This window comes from Palaemon carinicauda, chromosome 3 (assembly GCF_036898095.1).
Source record: "Palaemon carinicauda isolate YSFRI2023 chromosome 3, ASM3689809v2, whole genome shotgun sequence".
NCBI classification, from domain to species: Eukaryota; Metazoa; Arthropoda; class Malacostraca; order Decapoda; family Palaemonidae; genus Palaemon; species Palaemon carinicauda.
In genome coordinates, this window is record NC_090727.1 from 69,411,520 (window position 1) to 69,434,019 (window position 22,500).

At 46.2% G+C, this 22,500-nt stretch overlaps 2 long non-coding RNA genes across 2 annotated transcripts in view; one reads left to right on the forward strand and one right to left on the reverse strand.

Moving 5' to 3' along the window:
- LOC137638330 (uncharacterized) overlaps positions 1–20,022 on the reverse strand; it is a 90,015-nt gene extending 69,993 nt beyond the window's left edge. The window contains exon 1 of the long non-coding RNA XR_011044060.1: positions 19,892–20,022. This is a non-coding gene — a long non-coding RNA (uncharacterized lncRNA). The remainder of the gene's footprint in view (positions 1–19,891) is intronic.
- The window catches only part of LOC137638319 (uncharacterized), a 1,154,758-nt gene that overhangs the window by 221,014 nt on the left and 911,244 nt on the right, over positions 1–22,500 (forward strand). The gene's annotated exons all lie outside the window — the stretch shown is intronic.

The following is a 22,500-nucleotide window of genomic DNA, read 5'->3' on the forward strand; positions in this document are numbered from 1 at the left end:
GGAGACTTGCGATCCTGAAAGAGTCGAACCGAGGATCCGGCACTCCAGGATTCTGAGTCTTGGCCACAAACTCAGGGACACACCTGAACGTTACCTCCCCCCATCCCCTTGAATGGGCGATGTCGTACGAGAGACCATGAAGTTCACTAACTCGCTTGGCCGAAGCCAAGGCGAGTAGGAAAGCCGTCTTCCAAGACAGGTGGCGATCGATAGCCTTTCACTGCCGAGACAGAAAGGCGCATTTCTTCTCGCAGATACACGAGGAAGTCCGCTATTGCTGGAATAGTGGCATCGAGTGGAGAGATACCCCTTCCACGACACCAACCACAAAAGACTCTCCACTTTGTTTGGTAGACTCCCTCAGAGGACCTTCGCAGGTGCCGAGACATTCTCTCCGCAACCTGTTGCGAAAAGCCTCTCTCCGCGAGGAGACGCTGGATAGTCTCCAGGCGTGAAGCCGAAGCGAGGCTACGGCCCTGTGAAGGACGCCGGAGTGGGGTTGTCTGAGAAGCTCGTGTCGTGGAGGAAGCTCCCTTGGGAGTTCCGTCAGGAGTTGCAGAAGGTCCGGAAACCATTCCGCGTGATGCCATAGCGGAGCTACCAGAGTCATGGAACAGTTGACCGATAGTCTGGTCCTGTTGAGCACCCTTCTCATCAGACAGAACGGTGGGAAGGCGTACACGTCGATGTTGTCCCACCGTTGCTGGAAAGCATCTTGCCAGAGTGCCTTGGGGTCCGGGACTGGTGAGCAGTACAGGGGCAGCTTGAAGTTCAAGGCTGTCGCGAACAAGTCCACAGTCGGGGAACCCCACAAAGTCAGGACTTTGTTGGCTATCTGAGGATCCAAAGACTACTCGGTACTCACTATCTGCGAAGCCCTGCTCAGACTGTCGGCGAGAACATTCCTCTTGCCAGGAATGAAGCGAGCTGATAGTGTTATCGAGTGGGTTTCGGTCCACCTCAGAGTCTCTACTGCAAGATGGGATAGCAGTTGCGAAAAAGTGCCTCCCTGCTTGTTGATATAAGCCACTACCGTGGTGTTGTCGCTCATCACCACCACGGAGTGACCCGCCAGGGACCGTTGGAACTGCTGAAAAGCCAGAAAGACGGCCTTCAATTCTAGCAGGTTGATGTGTAGGCACTTTTCTGATTCTGACCAAAGGCCTGAGGCCCTCTGGCTCAGAACGTGCGCCCCCCCACCCTTCTTTTGACGCGTCCGAAAACAGAGTCAATTCCGGGGGGAGGACGAGAAGACTCACTCCCTTCCGCAGGTTCTCGTCGGCCAGCCACCACCGCAAGTCCGACTGTTCCAGAGACCCCATTGGGATCAGAATGTCCGGGAATTGGATCCTTGATTCCACCGGGACTTGAGCCGCCATTGAAGGGATCTCATCCTGAGGCGGCTGTTTGGAACCAGACGGGCCAGGGAGGATAGGTGGCCTAAGAGACGCAACCACGATTGGGCGGGGAGTTCTTTTCGCCTGAGGAAGGGTTCCGCCACCCTCCTCAGCCTTGCTATCCGGTCGTCTGATGGAAAGGCTTTGTGGAGATTGGAGTCTATCAGCATGCCTAGATAAACCAGTCGTTGGGACGGCTGCAGAGAGGACTTCTCGAGGTTTACCACGATCCCCAGATCCTGGCAAAGATCCAGAAGCCTGTCTCGGTGCCAAAGAAGGGTCGACTCCGAGTCTGCTAGGATCAGCCAATCGTCCAAGTAACGAAGGAGACGAATGCCGTTCCTGTGCGCCCAAGATGAAATCAGGGTGAACACTCTGGTGATCACCTGAGGAGCTGTGGAGAGACCGAAACACAGCACCTTGAACTGGTATATCTTGTTGTCTAGGCAGAATCTCAGGTACTTCCTGGAAGACGGATGAATTGGGATCTGGAAGTACGCGTCCTTTAGATCCAGTGTACACATGAAGTCTTGTGGTCTCACCGCAAGTCTGACCGTGTCTGCTGTCTCCATGCTGAACCGGGTTTGTTTGACAAACCTGTTCAGAGCTGAGAGATCGATGACGGGTCTCCAGCCTCCAGTAGCCTTCTCTACAAGAAAGAGTCGACTGAAGAAGCCTGGGGAGCCGTCCACGACCTCCTGGAGAGCACCCTTCTCGAGCATGGTCTCGACTTCGGCCTGAAGGGCCAGCCCCTTTGCCGATCCCGTGGCATAGGAGCTCAACGACACTGGATTCGCTGTCAGGGGAGGTTGAGATGTTGTGAACGGGACGCGATAACCTTGGCCGATCACAGAGACCGTCCAAGCATCGGCCCCGTGTTGCTGCCACCTGCGGACGCAACGCTGAAGGCATCCCCCCACAGGTGGACATGCAGGGGACTGCCACCCCTAGGAGTCTTGCCTCCCCTGGAGGACTTACCGCCCCTCTTGACCTTGGCTGGAAAGGGCTGGGGCTTAGACACCACTTTCTTAGCTGCCGGTGCCTGTTTGGGAGCCTTACGAGGCTGTTGCTGCTGTTGTGGCGGGGCTGGAGGCTTATAGGGCCGAGTTGTAAGGGCCCTGTGGAGGAGGGAGTCCGTGCTGGATTTCCTCCACCTCTCAACCATTCGCTCCATGTCTTGAGGCTCAAACAGGCTCTCCCCCAGAAGGGAAGCATGTCGGAGCCTACACACATCTACGGCGGGGACCTTCGGATGGAATCTCTCGGACACAGCATCGCGACGCTTCAACACCGAGTTGGCCCACAGGGTGGTAACCTGGTGCGCCAAAAACTCGATGGAGCGGGTGCCCGAGAGCAAGAAGGTCTCTAGGGCCTTCCTATTGATCTCCTTGGACAAGTCCTCCGATCGCAATAGGATGCCCAGAGATCCTAGCCAGAAGTCCAGCCACGAAGTGGCCTGCATGGCACACTTAGCGACCTTCTTGTGGTTAAGGATCTCTGCCGCCGAGAACGACACCTGCCGGGCAGAGAGTTTCTCAAGGGGAACTCCCTTCGCCAGCTCCTCCACAGAGTGATGGAGAGGAAGAGCGAGGTTGTGCTCACCCAGGATCTCGAAATACCTCCTCTGCTGGAGGCGAGGAGGAGGGATGAGCTTGTTCCCGGCAGTGGAACGACTGGAGGAGGCAAGAAGTGCGAGCCGAGCGTTGGCCCTAGCCCTGGCACTCTTCAGCCCCCGAGACCAGGGCAGAGCTGCACTGGTCTTAGGGGCCTTCCGAACGTCAAACACTTCATCCAGAATCGTGTCTTTGCCTTCACGGGGGGCGATGACTGGATCCATAAGCCTGTTAAGTTGCCTTATCAGGCTTAGGACCTGCCAGAAGGCATGTTCGGATTCTTGCTGTTCTCCGCCCTGCGGGCTGGCAGCTAAGTCTCCTGCCCCAGGAATCTCTTTCTGGGGTGATACGTGGACATTCCCCTGGGCAGTCGTGTGTTCCTGACGAATCCTTGCAGAGGATTTAGGGATGGTCTTGGAATCCTTAGATTCCCTCCTGGGAGAGATACAGGATCCCAACAATGAGGTTCGAGGGGCCCTTTCCTCACGAGACGATTCTCCTGCCTGAAGCGAAGTCTCCCCCCCTGGTGCCGAGGGGAAGACTACCGCCCCACTGGACTCACCTGAGGACGGAAAGGCCTCGTCCACGGGAGAAGGAGAGAGTACTCGTGCAGAAGGGACCTTCGCGACCGACCTCTTGGGAACCAACTTCGCCCTGGGGGGAGTCACCACGAAGTCCACTCCTCTCTTTCTCTTCAGCTTAGGAGAGACAGCCGTTGGTTTGTTACCCTGGCCGGCGAGAGCTGGTTTCATAACCCTCACTAACGCCCGTGCCAGAGGACCAAACCAAGTCTGCTGCTCCAAGGACACAGAGTCCGAAATCCTCGCTAAAGGGAAAGGGATCGGGCGATCCTTTGGAGTGGACACGACGGCACCTGCCTGAAAAGAAGGTGGGGAAGAATGATGTACTAACCTCTCCTCGTCCTGCACTACCAACCTGTGTTTGGATGGAGGTGATCCCGAGTGCCGTCTAGGAGCACGCGTTCCTGCTGCTACCATCGGCTGCGGAATTCGCCGCGAACGATGGTCGCGCGAGGGCGAATGGTCGCGCGAGGGCGAATGGTCGCGGGAGCGCACAGGCGAGCGGTCGCGCGGGCGCGCAGGCGAGCGGTCGCGCGGGCGCGCAGGCAAGCGGTCGCGCGGGCGCGCAGGCAAGCGGTCGCGCGGGCGCGCAGGCAAGTGGTCGCGCGGGCGCGCAGGCAAGTGGTCGCGCGGGCGCGCAGGCGAGTGGTCGCGAGGGTGGGCAGGTAAATGAACGCGTGTCCGAGGCGATGAACGCAAGCGTTGGCGCGACGGCGAGGGAACGCGCTGCCGCGTAGGTGAGGAAGATCGCTGGCGATGTAGATCCACAGGCGATCGATGACGAGCTGGTGAGTGCAGTCGCTCAAGTTGGCGATGGCGCGATGTGGCATGTCGACGCACTGGCGTGCGATGGTGAGCAGCATGCGCAGGTGAATGACCGCGTAATGGTAAGCGATGGCGAGCAGTATGCGCAGGTGAATGATCACGTGATGGGGTGCGATGGTGATCAGCATCCGCAGGAGGGCGATCGTGCAGGGGCGAGCGATGGCGAGCAGCATGCGCAGGAGGGCGATCGCGTGATGGCGAGCGATGGCGAGCAGCATGCGCAGGTGGGCGATTGCGTGATGGGGTGCGATGGTGATCAGCATCCGCAGGAGGGCGATCGTGCAGGGGCGAGCGATGGCGAGCAGCATGCGCAAGAGGGCGATCGTGCAATGGCGAGCAGCATGCGCAGGCGGGCGATCGCGCGATGGCGAGCTAGAAGCTGGCGAACCATGTTCCTTCAGGAGCGTTGGAGAACATTGGCGCGCTAGCCGTCGCCGTTGAATAGGCGATACTAAGATCGCCTGTGCGCGCTGGCAAGCAGGTGAACGCTGGCGAGGAGGTAATCGCTGGCGCGTAGGTGATCGCTGGCGAGCTGGAGATCGCTGGCGAGCAGAAGGTCGACGCGTGTCATGTGAAAGGACAGGTGGCGCGCCGCGTTCACGAGCAGGAACTGGGAGATCGCTGGCGCGTTGGCGAACATGTGTTTTTGACACGCGCAACACGATGTTGCGTAGCCACAGGACCAGGCAGATGGTGAGCATGGAGTTCAGCAGGAACTAAAGGGTGGTCAGAGACCGCAGGGCGATGGTCCTCAAATGAGCGCTGACGCTCGGAAGAGAGCTGACGAGCAGGAAAGCGCTGGCGAGGGGGGCGAACATCAGGAGAGCGCCGACGAGCAGGTGAGCGTCGGCAAGCAGGAGATCGTCGACGAGCAGGAGAGCGCTGAAGATCAGGAGAGCGCTGGCGAGCAGGAGAGCGCTTGTGCGCTAGCACTGCTCGCGTAAGGGAAGGATCCCTTAGCCCCGAAGGGACCGTTGCCCGTCGGGTGACGAGTTCTCCAGAAGGCGAAGATCTGGCAGGAGATGGTGAGCGGTCTGCAGAGAGGTTCAAGGAGAGCGGAGCTGTAGGTTGAGGCTGACGAGGAGAGTCCCCCCCGGAGGATGAAGACCCAAAAAGGCGCCTCTTAGTCCCCCTGTAAGGGGAAGGGAGGCCCTTGTGGCGTAGCGGACGGTGAGCCTTACGGCGGAGGCGGCCTCGGGGAAGATCATCGGGACCATCGATCCTCCGAAGGGGAGTTTCCGTTAAAGCACTTCCCTCAGAAGGAAGCTGAGCAGCAGCCGAGACCGAAGGACTCACTTCCCCCTTCGAAGGATGTACGGAAGGAGGAGGAGAGCCTTTAGCACCATCACCCGCAACAGCACCTGCGGCGGAAGGCCCAGCCACGTCGGAGGCCTCTGTCACCACGACGTCGACAATAGACAGAGGGTCTACCTCTGCTACCGCCGGCGACTGCTTAACAGTGGCCCCCAACGAGACAAGGTCAATAAGAGCGACCCTGGAGGGCAAGCCCTTAAGCCCCAGGGACGACCAAATCTGTAAAAGATCATCACTGGATAAGGCATTATCAATAACCTCCCCCGGAGGAGGAGGGGGAACCGCCTCGCTATGGGAGGCGACGCCCTCTCCCCCCGCCGAAGGTCGGGAAACCGAACAAGGGCCTGCGCTCCCACTCGGTCGACTCTCCTTAGGAGGCGGACGAGGGGGAGCTTCGGAGGAGGTTTGGGCGGCGGAAGAAGAGTCCCGAGAATCTACCTCCTTCAAGGCTAACCCCGGAGGAGAACGGTCTCTCTTGGACTTCTTCTTACGCCGACGGCCAAACCTCTTCCACTGGGAGGCAGACCACTCCCTGCACTCACGGCACATGTTCTCCTGGTCACACCGTCGGCCCCGACATTGAGGGCAGAGGGTGTGCGGATCCGTATTTACGTCCGACATGAAAATCCCACAAGGACGACCGGCAACTCCAGGGCATGTACGCATTGTAAAGAAATAACTGAAGGTCAACTTCCAACCAACACACACGCTGAAAAGAAAAAGCAGAAAATTAAAGGCTGTCACGAGGGCGATGAGCAGACACGTCTGATCACCGCCGAGCCAAAAGTGAAGTGAAGCAAGTCACCGGTGTGTGGAGGGGGGAGGGGTAGCAAGCTACCCTTCCCCACCCCCCGCTAACTAACGCGGGGGTAATTAACCCTCGTTAAAACTATTGGCTCGTCATTTCAGCTGCGCTAAAAGGTAAACCCTCTGTAAATAGCGTGGTTTGTATTTCGGTTACGGAACAATGATATTTTCATTATAAAATAAATTTTTTAATATACTTACCCGGTGAATATATAAATAGCTGACGTCTCCGACGGCCCGACAGATTTCAAAAAACTCGCGAGCGATCGCCACGAAGGTTGCGGGCGCGCCCACCAGCGCCGACCACCGGCCAGACACCGCACATACTTCTCAACCACTCCAGTTCTTCTCAGTCCGCAGGGTCTCTATCGGGGAGGAAGGGAGGGCTTTTAATATTATATATTCACGGGGTAAGTATATTCAAAAATTTATTTTATAATGAAAATATCATTTTTAAATATTAAACTTAGCCGGTGAATATATAAATAGCTGATTCACACCCATGGTGGTGGGTAGAGACCAGTATTATAACAATAAAGGCGTATATGCTCAAGAGTTTTTGACAAATATTTCATAAAAACAAACTTAAGTATAGGTACCTGGTAAGGAAGCTGACTCTGATGATTACTCTGCCTCATTAGTCCGCTTTCCTCACGAAGTCCAGCCATCCTCTCAGGATGCTGAAAGACTCCCAGGAGCTTTTATATCCAGGGCGAACACCCCTATAACAGGACCTCATCAATACCCTTAATCTGGGCGCTCTCAAGAAACAACATTTTGACCTCCCGTACAACCCAAAATAAGATTAAAAATTTCAAGAGTAGATTAAAAGGATATTGGGATTAAGGGAATGTAGTGGTAGAGCCTTCACCCACTACTGCACTCGCTGCTACGAATGGTTCCAGTGTGTAGCAGTCCTCAGAAAGAGTCTGGACATCTTTCAAGTAATATGAAGCGAATATCGACTTGCCTCTCCAAAAGGTCGCGTCCATAATACTTTTAATGGATCTATTTTGCTTAAACGCTACTGAAGTTGCTATCGCTCTAACTTCATGAGCCTTGACTTCAAGTAAATTACGATCCTTCTCACCAAAATGAGAGTGCGCCTCCCGAATCAAAAGTCTAATAAAATAAGACCACGCATTCTTAGACATGGGCAAAGAGGGCTTTTTAACGGAGCACCATAAAGCCTCTGAACAACCTCGTAGCGGTTTAGTTCTGGATAAATAAAATCTAAGAGCTCTAACGGGGCACAGCACTCGTTCAACTTCATTCCCCACAATCTCAGAAAGACTGGGGATTTCAAATGATTTAAGCCAAGGACGAGACGGAAGTTCATTCATGGCCAAAAAACCAAGTTGAAGAGCGCATACTGCTTTATTAGTGGAGAAGCCGATGTTCTTGCTAAAAGCATGTATCTCACTAACCCTTTTAGCCGAAGCCAAGCTCACCAAAAAAAGTGTCTTGAGGGTAAGATCCTTCAGGGAGGCTGAATTTAATGGTTCAAACCTGTCTGACATGAGGAACTGTAGGACCACGTACAAGTTCCAAGAAGGAGTCGAAATATGACGCTCCTTGGAAGTCTCGAAAGACTTAAGCAGGTCTTGGGGATCTTTGTTATTAGAAAGATCCAAACCCCTATGCCTGAAAACAGAAGCTAACATGCTTCTGTAGCCTTTAATGGTGGATGCAGAGAGGGAGCGACCGTTTCTCAGATAAGGCAGAAAATCCGCAATCTGCGCTACAGAGGCACTTGGAAGAGGAAATAGAGGAGGACTTGCACCAGTCTCTAAATACCTCCCATTTCAACTGATAGATCCTGATGGTAGAGGATCTTCTAGCCCTCGCGATCGCTCTAGCTGCCCCCTTCGAAAACCCTCGAGCTCAAGACAGTCTTTCGATAGTCTGAAGGCAGTTAGACGAAGCGTGGGGAGGCTTTGATGAAATCTCTTTACGTGAGGCTGTCGCAAGAGATCCATCCGCAACGGCAGACTTCTTGGAACGTCTACCAGCCATAGAAGTCCCTCTGTGAACCACTCTCTCGCGGGCCAGAGTGGAGCAACCAACATCAACCTGGTCCCTTCGTGAGAGGTGAACTTCTGCAGCACCTTGTTTAGGATCTTGAAAGGTGGAAAGGGATAAACGTCCAGGTGAGATGACTTGTCCTGTTCTGCTGAGGCAGTCTGCCAAGACATTAATTTTTCCTTGCACAAATCTCGTCAAAAGAGAGATGTTACTTGCCTTAAATGGAGTGCCTTCTGATCCGTGGACCAAAGACCCGAGCATTCCAGACTGTCCAGTGGAGCTCCCTAACCCAAATCCGATGCATCTGAATACAACACATGGTTTGGGTTCTTGATCGCAAGAGAAAGACCTTCTCGAAGTCTGATGTTGCTGTCCCACCAAGTCAGACATGTCTAGACTGAGTTGGAGATTGGGAAAGAGATACTCTCTAAGCCCTTCTCCTTGTTCCAATGGTTTAGGTGAAATTGGAGAGGGCAAAGGTTGAGTCTCCCCAGAGAGATGAACTACTCCAGCGATGAAAGAGTTCCCACGAGGCTCGTTCAAACTCTTACAGAACAACTGTTTTTCTCTTGCAAGTGACGGACTTTTAACAGAGCTTGTTGCATTCTTGTGGGAGACGAAAAGGCCCGAAAAATCCGACACTGTATCTCCATTCCCAAATAAAGAATAGTCTGGGATGGAGTACTGTAAGTTACGACTTCTCTACGTTCACTATGAGACCTAGCTCCTTGGATAGGTCTAATGTCCATTAGAGGCTCTCCTGACAGCAATTTAATGACGACGCCCTGATTAGCCAGTCGTCAAAATAAAGGGAGGATCTGAATCCTCAAAAAATGTAGAAAGCTTGCTAAATTTTGCAAGGGCCTTGTAAAAACAAGAGGAGCAGGAATGAGGCCGAAGCACAGTGCTCGAAATTGGTACATTACTTTCCCGTCCACAAACCTCAGATGTTGTTGAAAGTTTGGATGAATCGGGATGTGGAAGTATGCATCCTGAAGGTCGAGAGAGACCATCCAGTCGCCTTCCCTTACTGCTGCCAAGACAGATTTGGTAGTCTTCATCGTGAACTTTGTCTTGACAATGAACACATTGAGCGCACTTACATCATAAGTACTCCTGCAGTGAACGTGGCTGCCAGATCATTGGAGCCATCCCTGAAATCCTTTTTCATGCATGACATAATTGTACAGCAATACATTGACAGCTGGAGAGACCTTCTTACTTAAGGCTCCCTGGGACCAATCCAACAAATAAAAACTTCAAATGCTCAAAAAAAAAAAAAAAAACTCCTAACAGGAGATGGTCTAGCTCTGAAGCAGACCATAAAATCTTGGAGCGTCTCATGGCTAGACGACGAGGAGAGTCCACTAGGCTTAAGAAGTCTCCCTGCGTAGAGGCAGGTACTCCCAAGCCGAGAACTTCTCCTGTGTCACACCAGACGCCCGAGCGAGAAGCTAATTCATGAGGAGCAAAAGCAGACTTTCCTAAACTTCTCCTGGATTCCAACCAGTCTCCCAGTAAGAGCATGGCCCTCTTGGAAGAACAAGAGAGAACTGACTTCGTAAATGTAGGAGTCGAAGAAAGTCATGCCAAGAGTAAACTCAGCCGGCGGAGCAGCCGTTACAAAACGAGTAGGACAATTTCACTAAAGAAATTCATAATCATAAAACAAGGGATTGTTGGACCACCCTAGGTTACTCCTCTTCTGAAAGATTCCCCAAAGGAACATTAGTTGAAAGGGGGTCATCAACTTCTTCAGAAGGCACATCATCTGATAAATCTAAAGTCTTGCAAGAAGGAGATTTATATTCAGAATGACGTGAAGGAAAAGCCTGACAGGCTACATCAACTTGTATATGAACAGAAGTTAAAGTTGGAGGGTCGATGTCACGTTGTGACTGCAGAGAATATTATTCTACTACACGTCGTGACAGAAGTAACTGACGTTCAAACGTCCCGTAGTAACAGCGGTGACTGCTGTTCGATGCTATATCGTGACTACGATGACTGACCCTCGACGTCACGTCATGTCTACGGTGTCTACCGCTCAACGTCACGTCGTGTCTGCGGTGTCTGCAGCTCAACCTCACGCTGTGACTGCGGCGGCTGACGTTCAAAGCGATCAAAGTTACATCGAGATTTATGCTCCGCATCTCGTTTAACAGCAAAGCTGTCACTAGGGATAACGTCAGCGTGGCGTAACAAAGCCCGTTTAGAAGGTTGAAGACCCGAATCACGTATCCCAGAACCGTGACGTACAAAAAGCAAAGGATCCTTTCGCACAGGAACAGGATCGAAAGCTTCTATTCAAGAAGAAAGCTTTAACAGCATATCTTGCAAAACACTTAACTTCGGATCAACCTGTGACTGCGGTGGCTGACGTTCAAACGTCACGTAGAAACAGCGGTGACTGCTGATCGATGCTATATCGTGACTACGGTGACTGACACTCGACGTCACTTTGTGTCTACGGTGTCTACCGCTCAACGTCACGTCGAGTCTGTGGCAGAAACGTCTGTACATGAACGTCATCGCTATGAACGGGACTCTTATGATGACTACAGCTAGGACGTTGAACTTGTTCCGAAGGAACTAATAAACGTTTCAACCGTCTCGAAACCTTACGCCCAGGCTTTTAAAGAGACGAATCATCGGAAGACGAGGAGAAACTTCGTCTCTCCTGTCTTATGACAAGGACGTGCTTGACGAGCAACGTCTGTTACCTTTGAGGGAACGTCTGTTCGTTGGTTTACACTCCTCACTCCCTTAGGTCCTACGACATTCCTTCTCCCTGGTGCAGGGGAGCCTGAAAGAGGTCTCGGACTAGGCAAGCGACAAGCACGAACAAACGAACCCTCCGCAACACAGAACATGTTTTTTGCACTTACTTCACTGATATCGCATTTTAATAATTTCACATTAGACATGAATAAAACTGATTTCTACCTGAAGCACGCAATTCTCCCTTAAATCAAAAGGTTAGAATTGCGAAATGAGTCGTATAATGTAAGCACATTAGTACAAAATGAAACACACATGCAAAAATCAATAAACATATACATATATATCGAATAAAACGGAAATATATAAAGTTAAAAAGATCAGTGACTGGGGATGAGACTAAACACTAGTTCACTAAGGACTACGTTTTCAATCTCTCACCGTACAGTGCCTTGGGAAGAGAATAAAAACTAAAAAGTTTTATCCTCTCTCCCCGTACAGAGACTTGGGACGAGAGTAAAAAACTGAATCGAGAACAACGTTACTCGCTCCCAAACTCCTTGTACAGAGACTTGGGACGAGAATAAAGATCGGATCGTTCTCTCTCTCTCTCTCTCTCTCTCTTGTCACTCACAAGAGAATGGCCCACTCACTCTTCGTCAATAACAGGTTATTTGACTAAAGGGAAAAAAAACTGAAAGGACTAAGAAATTGAAAATTAACATGTTCCTTTAAATTAGTATCGAAAAACCTTCAGCTTGAAAGAAGAATGAACAAAACGTCAAAATCGATTTACTCTTCCTGCAAAGTGAAACCGTGATTCTCTCTTTCTCTATCGTAACGAAAGAGCGCAAACTGCGTAGCATAAATAAACCAAACGTTAGTTCATCTTTGAAAAACAGCACGAAGACTATTCAAAGAATAAATTTCTTAAAATATTTTCTAAAAACATTCATCTCATCACTCTTACAGAGCAACTGTTTTTATCTAAACAAAAATAAAAGTTGAATGGGCTCAACGTTGTTTAACTTCGTTTTCCAAGTCAGGACCGCCTACAAAGAATAGGTAAAGGCCGCATATAAACAAAAACATAAAATTTATCTCGATGTTTAGTATAAATGGAAAGCTAATCGAAGAGGCCTAATAAAGGCAGGTGAGATATAAAATATATATAGGTAAATCTATAAATATCAACAATAATTTATAAAGTGATAAAATAATTACTAAAAGCCTTTAACACACTTCCGTACACTGAGGGAAGGGCCGGCCATCTTTTCTCTATGGAAAAACCAGAGCTAGATTAAAAAAGCAAGGGCAAAAAACTTTTCCTCTCCTTTCAAAAGGATTTCTTTTGAAGATAGTATTGAATAATCCAACACGGCGAAAGCAATAAAACCAAAACCAAGTACTTCACCAATTCAGTAGAAAACTCGAGGTCTAGAGCGAGCGGAACCAATGTTGTCGGTGACACCGACAGAGATGAACTGAAGTGGTTGAGAAGTATGTGCGGTGTCTGGCCGGTGGTCGGCGCTGGTGGGCGCGCCCGCAACCTTCGTGGCGATCGCTCGCGAGTTTTTTGGAATCTGTCGGGCCGTCGGAGACGTCAGCTATTTATATATTCACCGGCTAAGTTTAATATTAAAAAAAGATAGTATTAGCGCTCGTGGAAGGGCAAACGTAGCTAGTTTGGTAAAAGGGGATGAGATAGGCTTAGGCCTAGTTGAAAGTGGGTTAGAAGGTGAAAGTAAAATTATAGCTAGCTATAAGTCTAATAATAGTGACAAGGGACACAGCCGTGGCCGTAGTAGCTCGAAACCTACTGGTAGCAGTAAGTCAGATACCAGGTTTAAAAAGTGTGGTGGTCGTTCTCATTGGCAGGGAAAATATCCTGCTGATAATGTTAACTGTTTTCAGTGTGGTATTGTGGGGCACTTTGCTAAATTCTGTCGTCAAGGGGGGCAACAGCCCGCCAAAACGGCGCCTATTGTGGATGTCTGTTACGTCATACACTGTTGCCTATCCACCTGCGGACAATCGCCAGGTAGGCCTATGTGCGGCAGTGGGGAAACTGCCGATGGTGAAAATAAAGGTTAAGCATGAGTTCTCATGTGAGTGTGTCGTTGTTGAGGCTGTTCCAGACACAGGGGCAGAAGTGTGTATACTGTAGTAGGGGTAGATTTGTTACCAAAATTGGGTATGAAGGTACCTAATCTCTCTCGGTGTAATGTCATTGTAAATCACGCAGGGGAGAAGTCATTGAGAATATATGGGTCTGTTGATATGTTAATAGAATTGGGTGATAAATCAGTGAGCACTAGTGTTATCGTTGTGCAAGGTGCTACACGTTTTTATATGTCTTTAGGAGTGTGTAAATCACTAGGTCTAGTGCATACAAAGTTTCCCCATCATACTGTCGCTACCGTGAATGACGTCACTCGGAAACCCTCTGCGTCGACTAACCCCCGCCAAACGCCTGAAGAAAACGTTTGCACACGGGTAGGGGGTGGTGGTCGTCAGCACGAGATGCCATACTCTGCCACGGAGGAGAATGTCCCTAGGCTGAGGGGCTGGCTACTGCAACGTTTTGCGAAGACTACGTTCAACGTTTCAAGAAACCCTCTGCCGATGATGAAAGGAGCCCCTCACCACATTCACCTGAGGGAAGGTGCCATCCCCTATGCGTGTCATACACCTATACCAATTCCTAAGCATTGGGAGGCCGATGTTAAGGCTCAGCTCGACGAAGATGTCAAATTAGGAGTAATTAGGGAGGTCCCTGCTGGTACAGCTACGGACTGGTGTGCGAGGATGGTAGTAGTAGCAAAGAAAAATGGTAAACCACAGAGGACCGTGGACTATCAAGAGCTTAATAAGAATTGCAAACGAGAAACGCATCACACATGTGCTCCTTTTGACATGGTCTCGGGTGTGCCACTTCGTACATATAAGACTGTAGTTGATGCCTATGCCGGATTCCACCAGGTACCATTAGATGAGGAGAGCCGACAGTTGACAATGTTTATTACACCATGGGGGAGATACCAGTATTGTCGAACACCTCTAGGTCATTGTGCGGCCCCCGATGCATACAGTACACGAAAAGGTTCGATGACGTCATTATTGATGTACACAGACAGTACAAGTGCATAGATGACGTGTTGTTATATGACGACAGAGTTGAGGGAGCCTTTTGGCATACTTGTGATTTTTGCAATTATGTGGAGATAATGGTATTACGCTGAATCCGGATAAATTCCGATTTTGTCAAAGACAGGTAGAGTTTGTGGGGTACGAACTTGATTGGGATAATTATAGGCCTTCTACTGAGCGTATGAGTGCCATTAAGAACTTCCCCATGCCTGCAAGCCCAACTATCACGGATATAAGATCTTGGTTTGGACTTGTGAACCAAATTTCACCTTTCGTGGCTGTAGCACCAGTAATGGAACCATTCAGGGATCTTCTCAAGAAATCCCTCCATCGGAAAGTTTATCGAGACCAACGCCTTCAAAACAGTTTTGTTGCAGCCCGGGACAGCATTTGCAAGATGTTGGGCGACGGACTGACATATTATGATAAGACAAGGCGCACTGCTGTTGTTACCAATTGGTGCAGAGAAGGAATGGGATTTGTTATATTGCAACAATATTGCAATTGCGAGGATCTCAATGCCCCTTTTCGTTGTAAGGGGGGATGGAAACTGGCATTATGTGGCAGCAGGCACCTGACGGAGGCGAAGGCCGGCTATGCCGTCATTGAGGGGGAAGCGGATGCAGTAGTAGGGTGCCTTAGGAAATCGAGATTGTTTTTACTGGGATGCCCGAATTTCATTTTAATCACGGACCATAGACCTTTGATAAAACTCTTTGCGGATAGGAGCCTAAAAGACATTGCAAACCCGAGACTGCTAAGGTTGAAGGAGAAAACTATGCAATATAGTTTTACCATAAGATATTTGCCGGGGAAGAAGAATTCGGCAGCCGATACGTTATCAAGATACCCAGTGATTCGCAGTGAAACTACCGCCAAAGACGAAGAAGAGGAGGAACTTATGAACGAAGTTTGTATTGCCTCCATGACGTCATCGCTGGCGGATGACGTCATTACTATGGACTGGGCTACCATGAGGGGGGAAGCAGAGAAGGATCCTAAATATTTACTATTGCAGCGACGTGTCAGCGAATAGGGTTGGCCGTCGTCAAGGTCTCAAGTGGAGCCCTGCCTAAAACCTTTTTTCAATGTACGTGATAGACTGAGTGTCATTGAAGGATTAGTCACATATGCATATGACGAGGGGCATGTTCGTCTGGTAGTTCCGGAGGTACTACGTTTACGCATTGCAACCAATTTACATTCAGGTCATCAATCAACTGACTCCATGATCAGAAGAGCACGACAGGCGGTTTATTTGCCTGGGATTGAGGGTGACTTGGCAAATTATAGGGCACAGTGTCATGATTGCAACGTTGCGGCACCTTCGCAACAAAGGGAAAGTATTATATACACTCCCCCTCCCGAATATCCATTTCAGAGAACTGTTGCAGATTTATTTCAAGTAGCAGGGAGGCAGTATATGGTCTACGCCGATCGACTGACTGGATGGATGGAAATTTATTTCTTCGCTAACGGAACTACGTCCGCGAGATTGATCCCAGTTTTTAGAAGATATTTTATGCAGTGGGGAGCACCTGAAGAAATATCAGTGGACGAGGGCATGAATCTAACGAGCATGGAAATGAGACATTTCTTCAGTAAGTGCGGGGTATCTATGAGAGTGTCGTCTGCTCACTACCCCCAGTCCAACGGGCAGGCAGAAGCTGCTGTGCGCACCGCCAAACGAACATTAATGGGCAATACTCTACCTGATAGAGGGCTAGACAATGACAAGGTAGCTAAGGCGATATTGCAGTATAGAAATACACCATTACGTGGTATAGATAAGTCTCCTGCACAGCTGGCCATGGGTCGCCAACTTCGAGATTCGGTGCCAATGTTAAAAAGTTATCATTTCGTCACCGAGTATTGGTCGGAAACCTTGTCCGCAAGAGAGAGGGAAAGAAGCGTTGTTGAGCAACGAATATCATCCAGGTATAACGAGAAAGCCAAGGATCTTTCCCCCCTACAAATAGGTGAGAGGGTAGCTACCCAGGATGTGACTACACGAGCCTGGAATAGAAGCGGGGTGGTTATTGAAAAGAATAGATACCGCCAATACCGCATAAGGTTAGACGGGAGCGGAAGAATTTCAACAAGAAATCGCAAGCATTTGAGATCCCTGCCACCCACACCACCTGTGGGAGAACCTACTCCCATTGCCTCGGGGGAGGCTGGCCCAGTACCCACCCAGGAGAGAAGTAGCACTAGGGTACATCGTCCTCCGCAATGGCACGATGATTATATTACAGAGTAATTCATTTTAGTTGTGTTTAATAAATATCCCCTAAACATGTCAAGTTTTGTGCATATACTTTAATCCTGATTATTTGGGTTTAATAAGTGTTCCTCTTGTAATGTTTACCATTTATGTATGTTCCAGCGCTGTGTCCGAAGGACTATCTTTATCATAGCTGAATCCCTTTTGCTTCATATGTTACTACCTTTACCAGTTTTATTATTTTTGCAACTAAAAGAAGAAATCTATACTTATGTTTTAAATATACTATGTTTGCTTTGAATGGGGAGCTTTGATCTTAAAGGGAGGTGTAGGAATGTTCAATTTGATGTACGATATGTTTTCCCTGTTATGTGTATCTCTTTGCACGGGGTTCAGGAAAAGACAAGTCAGTTCCCGCTCATCCCTTGATCTGTAATCAACTCTTGTACATTAAAGGAATCAACTGTTCCCGAGTATGTCTTAACCTGCTTACAGTCAGGTTTTCCACAAGTAGGCTATAATGATGTCAGAAGAGACAAAAGTAGCAAAACAATGTTTATATGATTTCCCCAAGATAGTTACAAGACCTGGCTACAGACAAAATGACCATATGGCACACACCGGTTGTGGTTCTATAAACACCAACTCCTCCAAATGATATAAAAATACACAGGCAGCAAGCACTATAAGGCAAGCACTCAACAGAATGGATGCTTTTCCAATTCAACCTTTTTAATTATCATGGTAAATGCTCCAACTGAACTGAATTTTGTCTAAAGATAATGTTATGAGAACTTGAATTTATGAGCAGTGATGAAAAACAAATACCCCAAGTCATTATTAGTAACCTTTGTTCTTATTTGCCAAGCCACAAAATGTACCCTGCTGACTAAGTAAATAAAAAAAATCCCTTCATAACCAAACAAAAATTCTAAGACCTATCACACAATGCCAGCAAAACATACAGAATTCCAAGGAAGAAAATCCTCCTTACCAGAGTCAAAATACTGTGAGACAATAGTGAACCAGTAGACGTGCTTTTTCTAGGTGGCCCTTGGTACCTATGCTTAAGCTCAAACCACTACTTATTGCCTTGGTTCTGAAGTTTAAAGAATGCACCACACAACTCTCCTATAGAATTACCCACTACCTTAAAGGCACTTTCACTCCAAAGTGGCACATAGCATGTGTCATACCCCACTTTGGTGTGAAAGTGACCTAAAAAAAAAATCAGTTAGAAGGCCTAAAAATATTATCCGACAGGTAGGAGCTACAGATATCATTTGACAGACTAAGATTCGGGTTAAAGGTTTCACTATAGCCGACAAAAGTTTGCAATGAAATACAGTATAATTTAACTATTGGAAAATGTGGTTTGAGACTTAAGAGACAAAATAGGCTATATCATTGTAATTAGCACCGTAAAGCATTTTTACGTTTAATGGATTCCAGGGAATTGGTTGGTTTTCAAAAATGATGTGGCACCTTATATTAAGCTTAGGAAGGTTAGGCTGAATCTGTAAATAATTAAGTACTTTTTAGAAGGTTAATTTGTGCTAGGCGGGGCACGGCACCATATGGGTCAAGTTACATTAAAGATGAAGTCAGGGTATAATGGTTAGGTTAGGCTAAGATGCATTTCAGTGTTTCACTGACTTTCAACCTTTGCCTAGGTAAGGTTAGGTTATGATGCATTCTTGCATCACCATAGTTTTTGCATACTCCCATTAAAACATTTCCCAGTTTCACACTTGGTTACACACAATTAGGCGAAGCTTTAGTACGTTAATGGTAGAGCAAGGTTAAGGCTATGGTAGTTTAAGGAAAGGAGTTATAACAAAAAGTTTCTAACAAGAAAAGTATCTTAAAGGCATACAAATCAAAATAGAAAGTGACAAATTTATAAAAAGTAAACCCTCACAACAAAATTAATGGTGTGGTTCCTTTTCATCACTTGGTTCATTTGCTTAAGGAAAAAATACATCTTGCTTAGTGATCCTGAAAAAAAATCCTGATGCCCATAATTGTTATAGGTGAGGTTAGGGCATTCCAAAATGAGTGTTACCCAACAATGATGGTCAAAATTATAAACCACTATGTAAAGCAGTTGTAATAAATACACAATTAATATTTAAGAATATAAATTAATATTTATACCATTATCCAATTTCCAGAAGGCCACACCCGTTTTTCAAGTATTAACGACGAAAAACGACAAAAAACGACCAGATTGGTGTTGTATATCGCATAGAAACATAAGAAAATGAATAAAAAAGAAACTAAAACTTACTCTTACACACAAAATGTAAGCATAAACCTACTACTACAATTATGGGGGACCCCAGTGGTAAGCGGGATTTTTTTTAGGTGGGAGGAGGAAAAAGTGATTTTCGGGGCACTACCGAACCTAATACACCCACCTAACCTAACCTAGGGCCATGTACCCCTACCTAGGCCTACCGGAAGGGGGGGGGAGCTCCGCCCCCCTTAAGACCACAGTGATTTTTGGGGCCAAACGTGAGACGTCATAGTGGACTAGTTGGACGGCAGATTATAGTAGTTACAGGGCTCATTTGAGCTAAAAACAAGACAGTCAACAATAACAACAGACAGTAAAATTCTGGGAGGAAGACAAGAGTAGCGTGAGTTTGATAGTCGATATTTCGACTTATTGAATTTCACTAAATTATCTCACTCGTATACCACTATTTACGTACATTCCTACACATTCTAGTGAAAATTCATTGAATATCACTATCTTCATGCGGCCCTCTCCTTTAACCCCCAAGCGTAATCTTCACCAAATATGAACCTACACACGATGGCCTTTCACTTATACCTCAAAGGCATAGTCCGTCTTCAAAGGAATACTTCATCTTCTGGCCTAGCATAAAATATTTTAAAATTTGGCTTAATCCTCAAGGCTAGCATAAAGTAGCCTATCCTCGAGGCTAGCATAAAGTAGCCTATCCTCGAGGCTAACATAAAGTAGCCTATCCTCGAGGCTAACATAAAGTAGCCTATCCTCGAGGCTAGCATAGAGTAGCCTTTCATCAAGACTAGCAAAAATAGCACCCAGTATACAAGTTGTTTCATGGGCTTAGATTACGTATAAAGTTCAATTAGTCCTTAGCTACTAAAACATGTACAACGCCTTATTTCTTACACTTTACTCATAAGTAATACTTTCTTTTATATCAAATAAAGCAGCCTAAACAATAAACCATAACTTACCAAGTATTAAATCACAGAAATTTGTTCAAAATAACACAAAATAGATTCCCATATTCACAAAAAGACTTTCTTCTGCCATAAGCATGGTCGGTCAAACAATATTGGGCCGTTGGCAAGTGAGCAGAGTTGCCAGATGGGTTAGTCTAAAAATCCCTAAAACTCATGATAAAAACATCCCCAAAACAACCCAAAAATCCCCATTTTTACAAATATATTAATTACGCACTATACTTCATACAAATGTAATTAAACTAATTGCAACAATATATAAATTTAATCATCTTTGACTTTTCTCCATAGAAATTTTTACAGAATATTCCTATAGACACCCAAAATCAACAAATCTAGGGATAAATCCCCGTATCTGGCAACACTACAAGAGAGAAGTGACAAAATTCAAGACAATGTCAATTGTAAAATTCAAGACAATGTCAGTAGTAGTTCAATTAGTCATAGTTTTTAGTGCTAAAAGTGACACTATTAAATAACATATAATTGTAAGCAACAATATAATTTACGAGGAGTCTCACTGAAGTAATTTCTGTATCAAAATAAGTAACTATTAAAAAAATATTTAAATGATATCACATCAAGCTCCCCTTTGATAGTCTTATTTGATTTTTGAAAAATTTCATGATTAAAAAAAAAACTTAATGTATGTAAGGATATTAAAACAAAATTACAATTTCATAACGTTAATGGCATCCTAAGATTACACCGTCAGACTTGAATCCCGAGCTAGAATAAATACTCATCGAAGAATAGAGTAGGTACTCTAACGAAGACAAGTGTACGTGACCCGCCAAAAAGGACATCTAATTACTTAGGTAGATAAGCACACAGATTCGACCCTTCCCACCCGCTCCTCCTTTCCTAACTACAACACGGCAGTTGTGATTTCCAAGTGTACCTCTCGTGGGTAACCCCTTTCACCAGGATAAGAATACTTCCTCTTCCCCGAGGGTATGACTATTCCCTCTTCCCTTTACTCGAGGGACGGGGAGAGACCGAGTAGTAATATGTCTGGCAATGCCGATCACCATGCCCGGAATATATATATATATATATATATATATATATATATATATATATATATATATATATATATATATATATATATATATATATATACCATCTTCTACGACTATTGAGGCAAAGGGCCTCGGTTAGATTTTACCAGTAGTCTCTATCTTGAACATTTAAATCAATACTTTTCCATTCATCATCTACTTCACGCTCCATAATCCTCAGCCATGTAGGTCTGCATCTTCCAACTCTTCTAGTGCCACGTGGAGCCCAGTTGAAAGTTCGTATGATTCAGATAGATAACAGACTTCGGCAGTTATAGCAATCACTAAATGCATTAAATGAAACAAGATTAAGGAGTAGGAAGAACTTAAGCGTAACTTGGAGTTAGGAAGAATGGTTACAGTAGATGGAGGAGACTCGTGTCTATAGAACTGGCCGACCCGCTACATGTATACCATGGTCTTCCACTCTCATGGGGTAGAGTTCTCTTGCTTGAGGGTACACTCGGGCATACTATTTTATCTTATCTACCTTCCTCTTTTATTTGAAGTTTTTTATAGTATGTGTGAAGGATCTAATTTAATGTTGTTACTGTTCTTGAAATATTTTATTTTGATTGCTTATTCTTCTCTTGTAGTTTATTTCCTTTCCTCACTAGGCTATTTTTCCCTGTTGGGGCCCTTGGGCTTATAACATCTTGCTTTTTCCAACTAGGGTTATAGCCTAGCGTGTAATAATAATAATAATAATAATAATAATAATAATAATAATAATAATAATAATAATAGGTAAGGGAAGGAAAACTTTTAGTAAATACTAGAAAACTATCAATGAATAAAAGAAGGGAAATTTTAACTTAATACAATTCAAGATTATCAGTGAATAATGGAAGTAACAATGTAAAGGAAGAAAATATGACGAAGATTGATTAATAAAACAAAATGTAAAAGAATAACTAATCCAAGATATAACGCAGAAAGGAGAAAGACGATTAAAGAATAAGGTTAAGACGACCATGAATATTTGAAAATTAAAAATACGGAAGTAATTATATTAATAAATTAAAATAAATTTCAAATAATAAGTATATGTAATTCTCTGACTCTATTACCTAATCTTTTCATCTTCATTTAATCATTGTCATTAATATTATTACTCGGAAACTCTGTTTTATCTTATTTCTCTTCCGCTTTTGTTTTTCTAAGTTTTTATAGTTTATATATGAAAGATCTAATTTAATGATGTTACTGTTCTTAAAATACTATATTTTGATTGTTTATTACTTCTCTTGTAGTTTGTTTATTTCCTGGTTCCTTTCCTCACTTGGCTATTCTTCCCCGTAGTAGCCCTTGGGCATATAGGATCTAGCTTTTCAAACTAAGATTGTAGCTTAGCTTGTAGTAATAATAATAATAATAATAATAATGCTGTTTTTAAAATATTTTATTTTGATTGTTCATTACTTCTCATATCGTTTATTTATTTCCTGGTTTCCTCTCCTCACTGGTCTATTTTTCCCTGTTGGAGCCTTTGGGCTTATAGCATCTTGCTTTTCCAAGTAGGACTATAGCTTATAAAAA